At 51.4% G+C, this 14,933-nt stretch overlaps 1 protein-coding gene across 1 annotated transcript in view; it reads right to left on the bottom strand.

The window, feature by feature from the left end:
* The window catches only part of wwp2 (WW domain containing E3 ubiquitin protein ligase 2), a 307,842-nt gene that overhangs the window by 141,555 nt on the left and 151,354 nt on the right, over positions 1 to 14,933 (bottom strand). The gene's annotated exons all lie outside the window — the stretch shown is intronic.

Raw genomic sequence — 14,933 nt, forward strand, 5'->3', positions numbered from 1 at the left:
CCTTCTCCAGTCCCCCTGTCATTAGCACCTCCTCCAGCAATGTGGAGGCCGGATCTACCGGGAAGCTCTGTATCTCCTTTCTGGCAAAGTCTCGAACCTGCATGTATCTAAATATTTCCCCCTGCTCCAGCCCATACTTCGCTCCCAGTTCCTTCAAATCTGCAAACCGAACCCCCAGGAAACAAATCTTTTAGTGACCCAATTCCTTTCTCCTCCCATCTCTGAAAATTTCCATCCCACTGCCCATGCTCAAATCTATGGTTCCCCTGAATCGGCATTTCCCTTGACCCTGCCCTCAACCCAAAGTGCTGGCGAAACTGCCTCCAAATTCTCAACAAGGCTATTACTCCCTGAGTATTTCCCTGGGGCTGTCGTGAACGGCGCTGTTGCTAGTGCCTTCAATCCCGACCCCCTAAACAAACTCTCCTCCATTCTGACCCACTGGGAGTCAACCCTTCTGACACAGCTCTGTACCTTCAGTAATAATACTTCAGGTTCGGAAGACCCAAACCCCCTGCTTGCCTTCCTCTCTGTAGTAGCACCTTTCTAATTCTGGCCACTTTCCCTCCCCATATGAACGAGGTAATCATCCCTTCAACCTCTCTAAAAAATGCCTTTGGCAGGAAAATCGGCAGGCATTGGAAAATAAACAGAAATCGCAGCAATACATTCATTTTAACTGCCTGTCTCAGCGTGTGGCGAGTGGCACATTTCCTCAAAGATGAGGGTACTATACGAATTGTTCTAAATTATGATTTGAGAATAGAATGCTAAACTCAATCATATGTTCAGTCTCATTTGCTAAAACAAAGTGTACTGCTGGCCTTCAAGCTGTGATTATGGATTATTGAGAAGGAGAGCATATTTCACTGACATTTGCAATCAAGTTTCCGATCAAGTCTGAGTAGTCAGCTGGTGAAGAAAAGTATAAAAGGAATGGGGCGTCTTACTCCATCGCTGTATCACACTGCCTGATGGTCCAAACAGGGAGCAATATTAACAAAAGCGATATTCATAAACTGGGCTGTTCTGTCCTTTAGACCATGCAAGGAAATTAGAAACGGCCAAGAAAATTACAAATTATTACATGTCGCAGAATCATTAACCCAGTATAATATTTTTATAGTGTTTGACTATTGCAGAATCTAATTATTTCACAGAACTGTAACCAAGTCAAAATATAGACTGCAATAATAATACAAAATTGATGAAGTACTTGGGAGAATATGTATTTCTCTATGGAAATAACACAATGTTAATATATAATCATTCCAGAGTATGAATTTGTGCGTTACAAAATCCTGGGTCCAACACACTTACCAAGTGTTTATCATACAAGTTCATGTTGGGGAAATCTTGAATGCATTTTAAAATTCTGATTGACACGTATAACATAATTCATATTTATCTAAAATGTGATCATTCGTGTACATTGACAGCTGAATCAGTCACTCCAATTCAGTTCCAGAAGTCATCCTGGAACCAAAACGTTTCCCTCTCCACAGACGCTGCCACACCCTCTAACTTTTTCCAGCATTTTATTTTTACTTCATTTGTAAACATTGACGGCTTAACTAGCCACTCCAATTAAGTAGAACCGTTTCGTGTATGTACCAAAGATATATTATCATGAACGCTGAACTTTACAAGACAATTATGTTTTGAAATGTGCCTTCAACCCAAAGTAAAACAGAGAATTCTGGAAAGGGGTTTCCAGGTAGCATTCCTGATTAATTCCTCAGTTTGTTGTCTGTTCATTGGGGCGGGGGTTTGGACTATGGTACTGTTTTGTACTTAGTTTACCTGCTCCTTTCCTCTTTTGGAAACCAATAAAAATAATCTTGAAAAAAAAAATCCTCAGTTCGAAGAAATGTCGGTGTTGTCCGGTTGTTATGGGGACAGAAATTCAAACAGAAACCCATTGTGGTGGAATTGCAGTTTTAACACACTTCACAGTACCTTAGTGTTGGGGTGAGTGACCATGGCAGAGGCACCTGCACTTTGTTATATTTATATTAAATACACACTGTTTGCTATTACACTAAGAATGTATAAATCCGAGCCAAAATGGAGGATAACAAGTTGCAGAGGCATCATGGGGTTTATTTGGCCACATTCTTGCAGCAGGTCAGTTTACACAGACACACGCAATGACTCATTCAGCAACTAGACCAGATTAAACCGACACAATGGCCCATTCAGCAGCTGGATGAGATTACGACAGGCAGTTGTCGCCGAACAATGGAACCAGCTAACAAAGTCAAGATGAGGAAATCTCAAGCTTGCAAGCTATTGTGAAGACCAAGGGACCAGTTGCTAAGAGTCAAGAAAAATATCATTTCAGAAATCTTTGCCTGTCTATGAGTTGTCATGCAGCCCCATCATGTCTAATAACTAATTTCATTGGATCTATATGTAATCTATAATCTGTACAATTGGCTCATGTCCAGCCAAAGTGGGTTGAGTAACTGTTTGAAAATGCATAAATATTGATGATTTGCCTTTATTCAGGGAAGAAGCGCAGAGTGTGCCCAACGGCTTGCTTCCCGCCGACGTAATCAATAAACTGTTTGACTATTGGAGCATACCCGAGTGTGGAGTGATTCTTCCAGGATTCTTTTCTGCTAACACTCAGTGACAAAGAGCAGCTGCAGCTGTGACACAGGTTCAAAGGGCAGCTGCAGCTGTGACACAAGTTCAAAGGGCAGCTGCAGCTGTGACATAGGTTCAAAGGGCAGCTGCAGCAGTGACACAGGTTCAAAGGACAGCTGCAGCTGTGACACAGGACACAGGTTCAAAGGGTAGCTGCAGTTGTGACAAAGGTTCAAAGGGCAGCTGCAGCTGTGACACAGGCTCAAAGAAGCTGGTGCTGTGGAAAAACAGGGAGAGCCATTTTGTGTTCATGACAAAGCAGGATGCTTTTGGTTTCTTCTCAATAGATAGGTGACAGACAGGGCTCTTGAATATTTAACAATGGGGAGTCATCGTGATGTCTCTGCAGTCCTGCCACATCCAGTCATAAATGGTGGTGGACAACTCACTGGAAGAGGCGGCTCCGGTAAACCCCCCCAACCTCAATGATGGAGGAACCCAGCACATCATTGCTGACGCATTCACTTTAAAAAAAATAAAAAAAATTTAATTCAAATTTTCACAAAATATCAACAACAAAATACAGAAAGAAAAGAACAACCCCCCCCCCCCCGCCCCAATATACATAAATAATAAATTAACACCCTTCATTAACACAAAGGCAAAAATACACGCCCACTCAAGACAAACAAACCAGCCCCCCCCCCCCCCAGGTTGCTGCTGCTCCTGACCATCTTCTAACATTCAGCCAGGAAGTCTAGGAACGGTTGCCACCGCCTGAAGAACCCTTGTACAGATTCCCTTAAAGCGAATTTCACCCTCTCCAATTTAATAAACCCCGCCATCTCGCTGATCCAGGATTCCACGCTTGGGGGCCTCGCATCCTTCCACTGAAGAAGAATCCTTCGCCGGGCTACCAGGGATGCAAAGGCCAGAATACCGGCCTTTTCCGCCTCCTGCACTCCCGGCTCCTCTGCCATCCCAAATATTGCGAGCCCCCAGCCCGGCTTGACCCTGGAACCTACCACCCTCGACACCGTCCGCGCTACACCCTTCCAAAGGTCCTCCAGCACTGGGCAAGCCCAGAACATGTGGGTGCGATTTGCTGGGCTCCCTGAGCACCTAACACATCTGTCCTCACTCCCAAAGAACCGGCTCATCCTTGTCCCGGTCATGTGAGCCATATGCAGCACCTTAAATTGTATGAGGCTGAGCCTCGCGCAAGAGGAGGAAGTGTTCACCCTCCCCAGGGCATCCGTCCACATCCCCTCGTCAATCTCCTCACCCAACTCCTCCTCCCACTTCCCCTTTATCTCCTCCACCGAGGCCTCCCCCTCCTCCTGCATCACCTGATACGTTGCCGAGATCCTTCCCTCTCCAACCCACACCCCCGACAGCACCCTGTCCTGGACCCCGCATGGCGGCAGCAGTGGGAACTCCACCACCTGCCGCCGAACAAGCGCCCTCACCTGCATATATTTGAAGGTGTTCCCCGGGGGGAGCCCAAACTTCTCCTCCAGCTCACCCAGGCTCGCGAACTTCCCGTCCACAAACAGGTCCCCATCCTTCTAATACCTACCCTGTGCCAGCCCAGAAACCCTCCGTCCATCCTTCCCGGGACAAACCGGTGGTTCCCCCGAATTGGGGGGCCCCCACCTCCCCCCTGTGACGTCTCCATTGCCCCCAAATTTTGAGGGTAGCCGCCACCACCGGGCTCGTCGTATACCTCGTTGGAGGAAGCGGCAGTGGCGCCGTCACCAGCGCCTGCAGGCACGTGCCCACACAGGACGCCATCTTCAGCCTCTTCCATGCCGCCTCATCCCCCTCCATCACCCACTTACACACCATCGCCACGTTGGCGGCCCAATAATACCCACAGAGGTTAGGCAGCGCCAAACCCCCCCCCCTTCTCACCCTCGGGGTCTTCTGCGCCCACACAAACCCCATAACACTCCTATTAACCCACCTGAAGAAGGCCCTAGGGATCAGGATGGGGAGGCATTGGAACAGGAACAAAAACCTCGGGAGCACCGTCATTTTAACTGACTGCACTCTGCCCGCCAGTGAGAGTGGCAGCACGTCCCACCTCTTAAACTCCTCCATCTGCTCCACTGGCCTCGTGAAGTTAAGCTTACGTAGGGCCCCCCAGCTCCTAGCCACCTGGACCCCCAGGTACCTGAAACTCCTCTCCACCCTTTTTAGCGGGAGCTCACCAGTCCCCCTCTCCTGGTTCCCCAGGTGCACTACGAACAACTCGCCCTTCCCCATATTAAGCTTGTACCCGGAGAAATCTCCAAACTCCCCAAGGATCCTCATCACCTCCGGCATTCCCCCCACCGGGTCCGCCACATATAGCAGCAAATCATCCGCATAGAGCGACACCCGATGCTCCTCCACACCCCGCACCAGCCCCCTCCAGTTCCTCGGCTCCCTCAACGCCATGGCCAGGGGTTCAATCGCCAGTGCAAAGAGCAGAGGGGACAGGGGACACCCCTGTCTCGTCCTCCGGTGTAGCCGGAAATATTCTGAGCTCCTTCTGTTCGTGGCCACACTCGCCACCGGGGCCTCAAACAGCAGCCTTACCCACCTGACAAACTCCCCCCCCCCCCCCCCCCCCGCCCCCCCCCCACCGAACCTTTTCAACACCTCCCACAGGTACCCCCACTCCACCCTATCAAAGGCCTTCTCCGCATCCATCGCCGCCACTATCTCTGCCTCCCCTTCCATCGCCGCCTTCATTCTAACATTCAAGAGCCTCCGTACATTAGTATTCAACTGCCTCCCTTTCACGAACCCCGTCTGATCCTCGTGAATGACCAAAATTTTTGCCAGCAACTTTGCATCTACATTTAAGAGTGAGATCGGCCTATATGACCCACACTGTAGAGGATCCTTGTCCCGCTTCAGGATCAGGGAACCCAGCGGTCTAGACATCGTCGGGGGCGGAGCCCCCCTTCCCTTGCCTCGTTGAAGGTCCTTACCAACAGCAGGCCCAGCAGGTCCGCATACTCCTTGTAAAATTCAACCAGGAACCCATCCGGTCCCGGTGCCTTCCCCGCCTGCATGTTCCCTATCCCTTTGACCAACTCCTCCAACCCAACCGGCGCCCCCAACCCCGTCACCTGCCCCTCCTCCACCCTCGGAAAGCTCAGCTGGTCCAGGAAGCGACCGATCCCTCCCTCTTCCAGTGGGGCCTCAGACCGGTACAGTTCCTCGTAGAAGTCCCTGAAGACCCCATTGATACTCACCGCACTTCGCACCGTGTTCCCTCCTCCATCCCTAACTGCTGGCTGACGCATTCACAATAATCTTCAGCCAGATAGCTTCAGCCAAGTGGATGATCCATGTTGGCCTCCTCTGGAGGTTCCCAGTATCACAGATGCTAGATCACAGCCAATTTGACTTACTCCATGTGATATCAAGAACCACAGAAGTCACTGGATACTGCAAAGGCTATGGGCCTCGACACTGTTCCAGCAATAGTACTGAGGACGTGATCCAAAACTTGCCGTGACCCCGAGCCAAGCTGTTCCAGTACAGCGAAAGCACTGGCATCTACCCAGCTGTGTCCTGTACACTAAAAGCAGGGCATATCCAACCCGGCCAAAAGTAATGGAAGGGGTCCTCATCACGCCATCAAGCAGCACTTGCTCAGCAATAATCTGCTCACGGACGCTCAGTTTGGATTCCACCAAGATCACTCAGCTCCTGACCTCATTACAGCCTTGGTTCAAACATGGATGAACAAGCTGAATGCCAGAGGTATGAGAATGCCTTGACATCAAGGCAGCATATGACCTTGCGTGGCATCAAGGAGCCCGAGCTAAACTGGAGTCAATGAGTACCGATGGGAAACCCTCCGCTGGTTGGAGTCATACATGGAGCAAAGGAAGATGGTTGTGGTGGTTGGAGGTCAATCATCTCAGCTCCAGGATGTCACTGCAGGAGTCCCTCAGGGTGGTGTCATCGATCCAACCATCTTCAGCTGCTTCGTCAGTGACCTTCCTTCCATCATAAGATCAGAAGTGGGGATGTTTGCTGATGATTAACACAATGTTCAGCACCATTCACAACTCCTCAAGTAATGAAGCAGTTCATGTCTAAATGCCGCAAGACTGGACCATATCCAGACTCGGGCTGACAAGTGGCAAGTAACATTTGCACCACACAAGTGTCAGGCAATGACCATCTCCAATAAGAGAGAATCAAACCAACGCCCCTGGACTTTCAAAGGCATACCGAAAGGGTGGCACAGTGGTGAGCACTACTGCCTCACAGTGCCAGGGTTCAATTCCAGCCTCGGGTGACTGTCTGTGTGGAGTTTGCACATTCTCCCAATGTCTGCGTGGGTTTCCTCTGGGTGCTTTGGTTTCCTCCCACAATCCAAAGATGTGTAAGTCAGGTGGGTTGGCCAGGCTAAATTGCCCGAGTGTCCAAACAAGGTTAGGTGGGGTAACTGGGTTACAGGGATGTGGGGTGCTCTTTCAGCGGGTTTGTGCAGACTCGATGGGCCAAATAGCCTCCTTCTGCACTGTAGGGATTCTATGGCCATCACTGAATCCCCCACTATCAACATTCTGGGAGCAACCATTGATCAGAAACTGAACTGGACTAACCATATAAATACTGCGGCTACCAGAGCAGGTCAAAGGCTAGGAATTCTGTGGCGAGTAACTCATCTCCTGAACCCCCCCCAAATCCTGTCCACAATCTACAGTGCACAAGTCAGAATTGTAATGGAATACTTTCCACCTGCCTGGATGAGTGCAGCTCCAATAACACTCAAGAAGCTCGACACCTTCCAGAGCAAAGCAGCCTTCTTGATTGGCACCCCATCCACAAACATTCACTCCTCTCCACCACTGACAGCACTGTACAGTGGCAGCAGCGTGTACTACAAGTTGCACTGAAGGAACTCACCAAGGCTCCTTTGACAGTATCTTCCAAATCCAGGACCACTACCACCTGGAATGACAAGCTCAGCAGACACATGGGAACACCGGCACCTGGAAGTTCTCTTCAAAGTCACTCAGTCTTCTATCTTGGAAATATATCGCTGTTCCTTCACCGTCGCTGGGTCAAAGCCTTGAACATTCTTTCTAACAGCACTGTGCATGCACCTACACCACAGAGTCTGCAAGAAGGCGCCTCCCTACCACCTTCTCCAGGGCAATTAGAGATGGGTAATAAAGGATTGCTTGGCCAGCAATGTCAATATCACATAAATTAATTTTAAAAAGATGTGCCTTGTTAGTGATACAGGCAGTTCCCGGACTTATGCCACAATTAGTTTCTAAACACCACGTTCTAAATGGAAACATCATAAGTCGGTTTTCGACAGGAACAATGTTATAAATGGGGGACTGGTTCCAGAACCAAGGTCTGATATCACTATTCAGTGAAAATAGGGTAAGTTTTGAGATCATGCTTCAGTATAATTGCCTAACCGTAGTAGATTTCCCATTCTGCAATAGTGCCTACACTTTCAAAGACACTTCTTGTTGCCCTTCCGAGGTTGTGAAAGGCAGAACATAAAGGAACATATCAGTTAGTGATGCGCAACTGTTCACTGCTGTGGTGTCGTAAATTCAAAACCAGTGTAATAAAGTCAAAACCGGGTGTCAATTTCTAAACGTCGCAGGGATCAGTTGCTGTAACTCAAACATCACAAAGTCGAAGACTGCCTGTAATCATATCTGGCAAAGCCTGGGCTAAGTGAAATTTTGTCAAAGGTGCCTGGAAGTTTAGATGTGGCATGGCGGGGTGATGTGTGCCTCTACCGGTGGGCTGGAAGTGACTTTGGGGATGTTCCTTTAATGCTGCATGGCTGCCAGAAGCATGATGTACAGTAAAACGGTTGTGTACGGTATATTTTAGTTGCATTAGCTGGTTAAAGCAAAAGTACCTTTTCTTTAGTTTGATGCATTAGTTGTCTGTTAATCAATGCTTGATTTATGTTGATTTTAATTTGTTTGCTACAGCAAAAGTCTTAGAAAGTGAAATCTTATCCTTCAGTTCTTCCCTGTGGTTTCTGGGTCATTCATGCCTTTTGACAAATTATTGGTCTCGAAGGGGACTGTGACAGTCTTTGACTATTGAACAGGCTTAAGGGGCTGAAATCCCTACTCCTGCCCTTCTGTTGCCATATCAACAATGTTGTACAGTTTCCTTCAACAGGTTTCGCTCAGAGGTTCAGGCTTGTAAGGTTGAATAGTAGCATTGATTGGTAACACATAACTATTTACCTATGTAAAAAGTATGGCCCAAACTTGGAGCTAACTCCGTGTTGACTTCCCCTCAACTCTGTCTCCTTTTTACCGTTATGTGACTCTTTATATCATACTCTGGGTGGTCTAGTCCCACATTATACTTGCTATGCAAAAACCTTCATACTACAAACAAATCTACAATTGTTACATGCAAAGGCAAACTAAAATGACCTGTTAAATAATCCTGTTAAATATACGGGAAAGAAACTTGAAGGAAGAAAAAACTTATGGCGAAAGGCTTGAAGGAGGGCACAAAGAAGACTTCAGAGAATCACAGGATTGTTACAGAGCCATTATTCCTCCTTCTCCCTGCATCTCTGCTCATCCTTCCTTCTCACTTCTGCGCATTGAAGTTTGAATTTCCAGAAGAGTCAAATAAGGGCATTTTGCACATGTGTTATAGGCAAGCCAGAAACTTTTAGGTGAAATGGCAAATGATCTAATGACATAACCCTTTCAAAGAGGAGCGTATTTACAGAAAATCTGTCCAAGTTTTAAGACAAATAGAAACCAGCCGGAGGCTGTTAAATTCCCCACCAACCTGTGCAAAAAGGGCCATTGTTGGACATGTTTGCCTATTTTACAGATAAATATTCAGTTTGCCTTCATTTATGAGCCTTAGACTTGAGTTTTTCCTTGCAACAGTGGACTTACTATACCAGTTCCAAAGATTGTGCACAAAGCAGCTCCACACTCCCTCACAACCAGGATTTATTTTAGATTTTCACCAGAAAACCATTAACGGAGTCAAAAGCGGTAATTATACAGACTAATATTTTAATTGCTGAATACAAGTTAGTCCAAAATCACACAAATGTAAATGTTTACATAAAAGTGGTCTGACTATTTTACACAAGATAATTCCATTGAAATTCATAAACTCAAGATGCATAAAATAGCAAAAAATTTGGTTAAAAATCTCTTTGCTCTTTATGTTTAAGACTGAAACAATACAGCTGTACCCCCTTTCAAAATGGATTTTAACCACCTCTGACAAAGGCATCATCACGTCACCCAAAATAGGCCCCAGGAAGGTAATCTTTTCTTCTTGACAATTTGCTCCACTTTCCACTTCTCTTGAAACCATTGGCCCTTTGCTGGAAGCTTGTTCCATGTGTGACTGGCATCCTTGCCACCCCAAGTAACAGGAGTAGGCTATACGCTCTCTCAAGCCAGCGACGCCATTCAATAAGATCATGGCTGATCTTGTAACTCAACTCCACAACCCATCCAACCCCCATATCCGTTTATCCTGGGGCTACGCCACCCTCTTCCAAAGAAGAGTCAAATTGGACTCAAAACATTAACGCTGTTTCTCTCTTCGCAGATGCTGCCAGACCAGTTTTTCCAGTACTTTCTTTCATTTCAGATCTCCAGCATTCACAGTATTTTTCTTTTATTATTACCCCAGCTTGTTCAGTTTGTTCTGCAAGTTACAGCCCCTCGGCTCCCGCACTAACACCCCTCGGTCTCGGCACTCAGAACCCCTCGGCTCCGGCACTCACAACCCCTGGGCTCCGGCACTCACATCCTCTCAGCTCCGGCACTCACAGCCCCTCGGCTCCCGCACTAACACCCCTCGGTCTCGGCACTCACAACCCCTCGGCTCCGGCACTCACAACCCCTCGGCTCCGGCACTCACAACCCCTCGGCTCCGGCACTCACAACCCCTCGGCTCCGGCACTCACAACTCCTCGGCTCCGGCACTCACAACCCCTGGGCTCCGGCACTCACATCCTCTCGGCTCCGGCACTCACAGCCCCTCGGCTCCCGCACTAACACCCCTCGGTCTCGGCACTCACAACCCCTCGGCTCCGGCACTCACAACCCCTCGGCTCCGGCACTCACAACCCCTCGGCTCGGCACTCACAACCCCTTGGCTCCCGCACTCTCAACCCCTCGTCTCCGGCACTCTCAACCCCTCGGCTCCCGCACTCACAACCCCTCGTCTCCGGCACTTTCAACCCCTCGGCTCCCGCACTCTCAACCCCTCGTCTCCGGCACTCACAACCCCTCGGCTCCCGCACTCACAACCCCTCGGCTCCGGCACTCACACCCCTCGGCTCCCGCACTCACAACCCCTCGTCTCCGGCACTCACAACCACTCGGCTCCCGCACTCACAACCCCTCGGCTCCCGCACTCACAACCCCTCCGCTCCCGCAGTCACAACCCCTCCGCTCCCGCACTCACAACCCCTCCGCTCCCGCACTCACAACCCCTCGGCTCCCGCACTCACAACCCCTCCGCTCCGGCACTCACAACCCCTCCGCTCCGGCACTCACAACCCCTCGGCTCCGACACTCACACCCCCTCGGTTCCGGCACACTCAATCCCTCGGCTCCGGCACTCACAAACCCTCGGCTCCGGCACCCACAAACCCTCGGCTCCGGCACACTCAACCCCTCGGCTCCGGCACACTCAACCCCTCGGCTTCGGCACTAACAACCCCTCGGCTCCGGCACTCACATCCCCTCGGCCCCGGCACTCACATCCCCTCGGCTCCGGCACTCTCAGCCTCTCGGCTCCGGCACTCACATCCCCTCGGCTCCGGCACTCACATCCCCTCGGCTCCGGCACTCACATCCCCTCGGCCCCGGCACTCACATCCCCTCGGCCCCGGCACTCTCAGCCTCTCGGCTCCGGCACTCACATCCCCTCGGCTCCCGCACTCACAACCCCTCGGCTCCCGCACTCTCAACCCATCGGCTCCGGCCATCGTATCCCCTCCGCTCCGGCACTCGCATCCCCTCGGCTCCGGCACTCACATCCCCTCGGCTCCGGCACTCACAACCCCTCCGCTCCCGCACTCACAGCCCCTCGGCTCCGGCACTCACATCCCCTCGGCTCCGGCACTCACATCCCCTCGGCTCCAGCACTCACATCCCCTCGGCTCAGGCACTCACATCCCCTCGGCTCCGGCACTCACATCCCCTCGGCTCCGGCACTCACATCCCCTCGGCTCCCGCACTCACATCCCCTCGGCTCCGGCACTCACATCCCCTCGGCTCCGGCACTCACATCCCCTCGGCTCCGGCACTCACATCCCCTCGGCTCCGACACTCATATCCCCTCGGCTCCGGCACCCACATCCCCTCGGCTCCGATACTCACATCCCCTCGGCTACGGCACTCACATCCCCTCGGCTCCGGCACTCACATCCCCTCGGCTCCGGCACTCACATCCCCTCGGCTCTGGCACTCACATCCCCTCAACTCCGGCACTCACATCCCCTCGGCTCCGGCACTCACATCCCCTCGGCTCCGGCACTCACAACCCCTCCGCTCCCGCACTCACAACCCCTCCGCTCCCGCACTCACAACGCCTCGGTTCCCCCACTCACAGCCCCTCGGCTCTAGTTAGTCACAACCCCTCAGCTCCGACACTCATATCCCCTCTGCTCCGGCACCCACATCCCCTCGGCTCCGATACTCACATCCCCTCGGCTCCGGCACTCACATCCCCTCGGCTCCGGCACTCACATCCCCTCGGCTCCGGCACTCACATCCCCTCGGCTCCGGCACTCACATCCCCTCGGCTCCGGCACTCACATCCCCTCGGCTCCGGCACTCACATCCCCTCGGCTCCGGCACTCCCATCCCCTCGGCTCCGGCACTCCCATCCCCTCGGCTCCGGCACTCACATCCCCTCGGCTCCGATACTCACATCCCCTCGGCTCCGGCACTCACATCCCCTCGGCTCCGGCACTCACAGCCTCTCGGCTCCGGCACTCACAACCCCTCGGCTCCGGCACTCACAACCCCTCGGCTCCGGCACTCACAACCCCTCGGCTCCGGCACTCACAACCCCTCGGCTCCGGCACTCACATCCCCTCGGCTCCGGCACTCACAACCCCTAGGCTCCGGCACCCACATCCCCTCGGCTCCGGCACTCACATCCCCTCGGCTCCGGCACTCACATCCCCTCGGCTCCGGCACTCGCATCCCCTCGGCTCCGGCACTCGCATCCCCTCGGCTCCTGCACTCTCAACCCCTCGGCTCCTGCACTCATCCCCTCGGCTCCGGCACTCACATCCCCTCGGCTCCGGCACTCACATCCCCTCGGCTCCGGCACTCACATCCCCTCGGCTCCGGCACTCACATCCCCTCGGCTCCGGCACTCACATCCCCTCGGCTCCGGCACTCACATCCCCTCGGCTCCGGCACTCACATCCCCTCGGCTCCGGCACTCGCATCCCCTCGGCTCCTGCACTCACAACCCCTCGGCTCTGGTTAGTCACAACTTCTGTCCTGGTGGTTCTCAGTTCTGGTATCATACTCCTTGACAATGCCTCTACATCCTTTTTGCTATGGAGACCAGAACCAAGTTCAATGCTGCAAATAAGGTTGAACTAAAGTTCTATAAAAGTTTGGCATGACTTTCCTGGTTTTAAATTCTATCCTTCTAGAAACAAACAACATTTGGTTTTTTTTGTAGCCTTATTGATCTGCGAAAAAAAGTTTTACTGATTTGTTTATCTTTACTTCTGGATTTTCTTGTTCCTTTGATCTCATTTAGGTCCTTTTCATCCAAGCTGGACATGACCACCTTATTTTTCCTCCCAAGATGCACACCTGACACCTACCTATATCGAAAGCAATTTTCTAATTAAATGCCTAATCTGCATATAAGTATTCTTGCATTAATTAACCTTGGAGTTTGAAGGCCAATTATAAGAACCCCACCAACCATCTCCCTTTTCGCCCCCACACCGCTGTGACCTAATCTTTGCATAGACTGAGTATTAAACTTAGAACATTCCTAGTCTGTATGGCTAAGCTATTAACTTGAGTAAATTCAGAACCCTTGCTGGCGCCAGGAAACAAGAGTTTCCAAGCCAGTTTCCAGAAACCACCCCAAGGCCAGTGTGTTCAGTGAAGCAACTGTGGATAAAGAGCTAAAACTAAGTGGAAAAAAAGTATATCAGTGCCTGGGTAGCATAGCATAGCCCCAATCAAATGGACAGACACTCATTCTTTTGTAAATTAAGTTTTGGCTTACTGTGCAAACACTGGTGAAGAATGACATGATCGACTCCGTTTTCATGGAGAGTATCTTTTGGTCTTCTTTTGCAAAAGCACTTTCAAGCGTTGGATTTTTATCTAGTTTAAAATAAAGTTATTTTGTAAGTGAATTTAGTGCTCTTCTGCTGTTATCAATTTATGTGCCAAGGACTTCCGGTTGCAGCTAAGCCGAGGTAGGTCGCACGTTCGGCAGCTCCTGCCAGGAACGGACTTTTGGCTCTTTAGAGGGGCCCCAACGGCAATTGTTCGATGGTTCCAAGTGTGGGAAGGTGACAGTACGGTTCCCCCGGCACTGTTTGGATTGGACCAGGAGTGGAGCGGTTAAGAAAGTGATTTTGGTGCAGCGGAAAGTGCTGAGGAGAAGCAAGATGGCGGCAGTTCAGAAAAGGGAGGAGAAGCAAGATGGCGGCAGTTGGAGACCAAGCAGCGTGGCGCAGTGGTCGCAGGAGCAGCAGGAGTTCCTCAAACGCTGCTTTGCGGGGCTGAAGGCAGAAATGCTGGCGCCAATGAAGCCGTCGATTGAGAAGCTTGTGGAGACCCGGAATGCCCAATGGGCGGCGATCCGGGAGGTGCGGCAAAAAGCCTCGGAGAATGAGGACGAGACCTTGGGCCTGGCGGTGAAGGTGCAGGCGCACGAGGCGCTGCACAAGAGGTGGCAGGAGAAATTTGAGGACCTGGAGAATAGGTCGAGGAGGAAGAATCTTCGGATTCTGTGTCTCCCTGAAGGAGTGGAGGGGCGCGATGCCGGGGCATATGTGGGCATGATGCTCAATTCGCTGATGGGCACGGGAGCTTTCCCGAGGCCCCTGGAGCTGGATGGGGATCATCGGGTCCTGGCAAGGAGACCCAAAGCCAACGAGCCGCCATGGGCTGTAGTGGTGAGGTTCCACCGCTTTATGGACAGAGAGTGTGTCCTGAGATGGGCCAAAAAAGAGCAGCAGGTGGGAGAACACGGAGATCCGAATCTACCAGGACTGGAGTGCGGAGGTGGCGAAGAAGAGGGCTGGTTTCAACCAGGCTAAGGCGGTTCTCCATCGGAAGGGGGTGAAG

This window comes from Scyliorhinus torazame, chromosome 10 (assembly GCF_047496885.1).
Source record: "Scyliorhinus torazame isolate Kashiwa2021f chromosome 10, sScyTor2.1, whole genome shotgun sequence".
Lineage (NCBI taxonomy): Eukaryota > Metazoa > Chordata > Chondrichthyes > Carcharhiniformes > Scyliorhinidae > Scyliorhinus > Scyliorhinus torazame.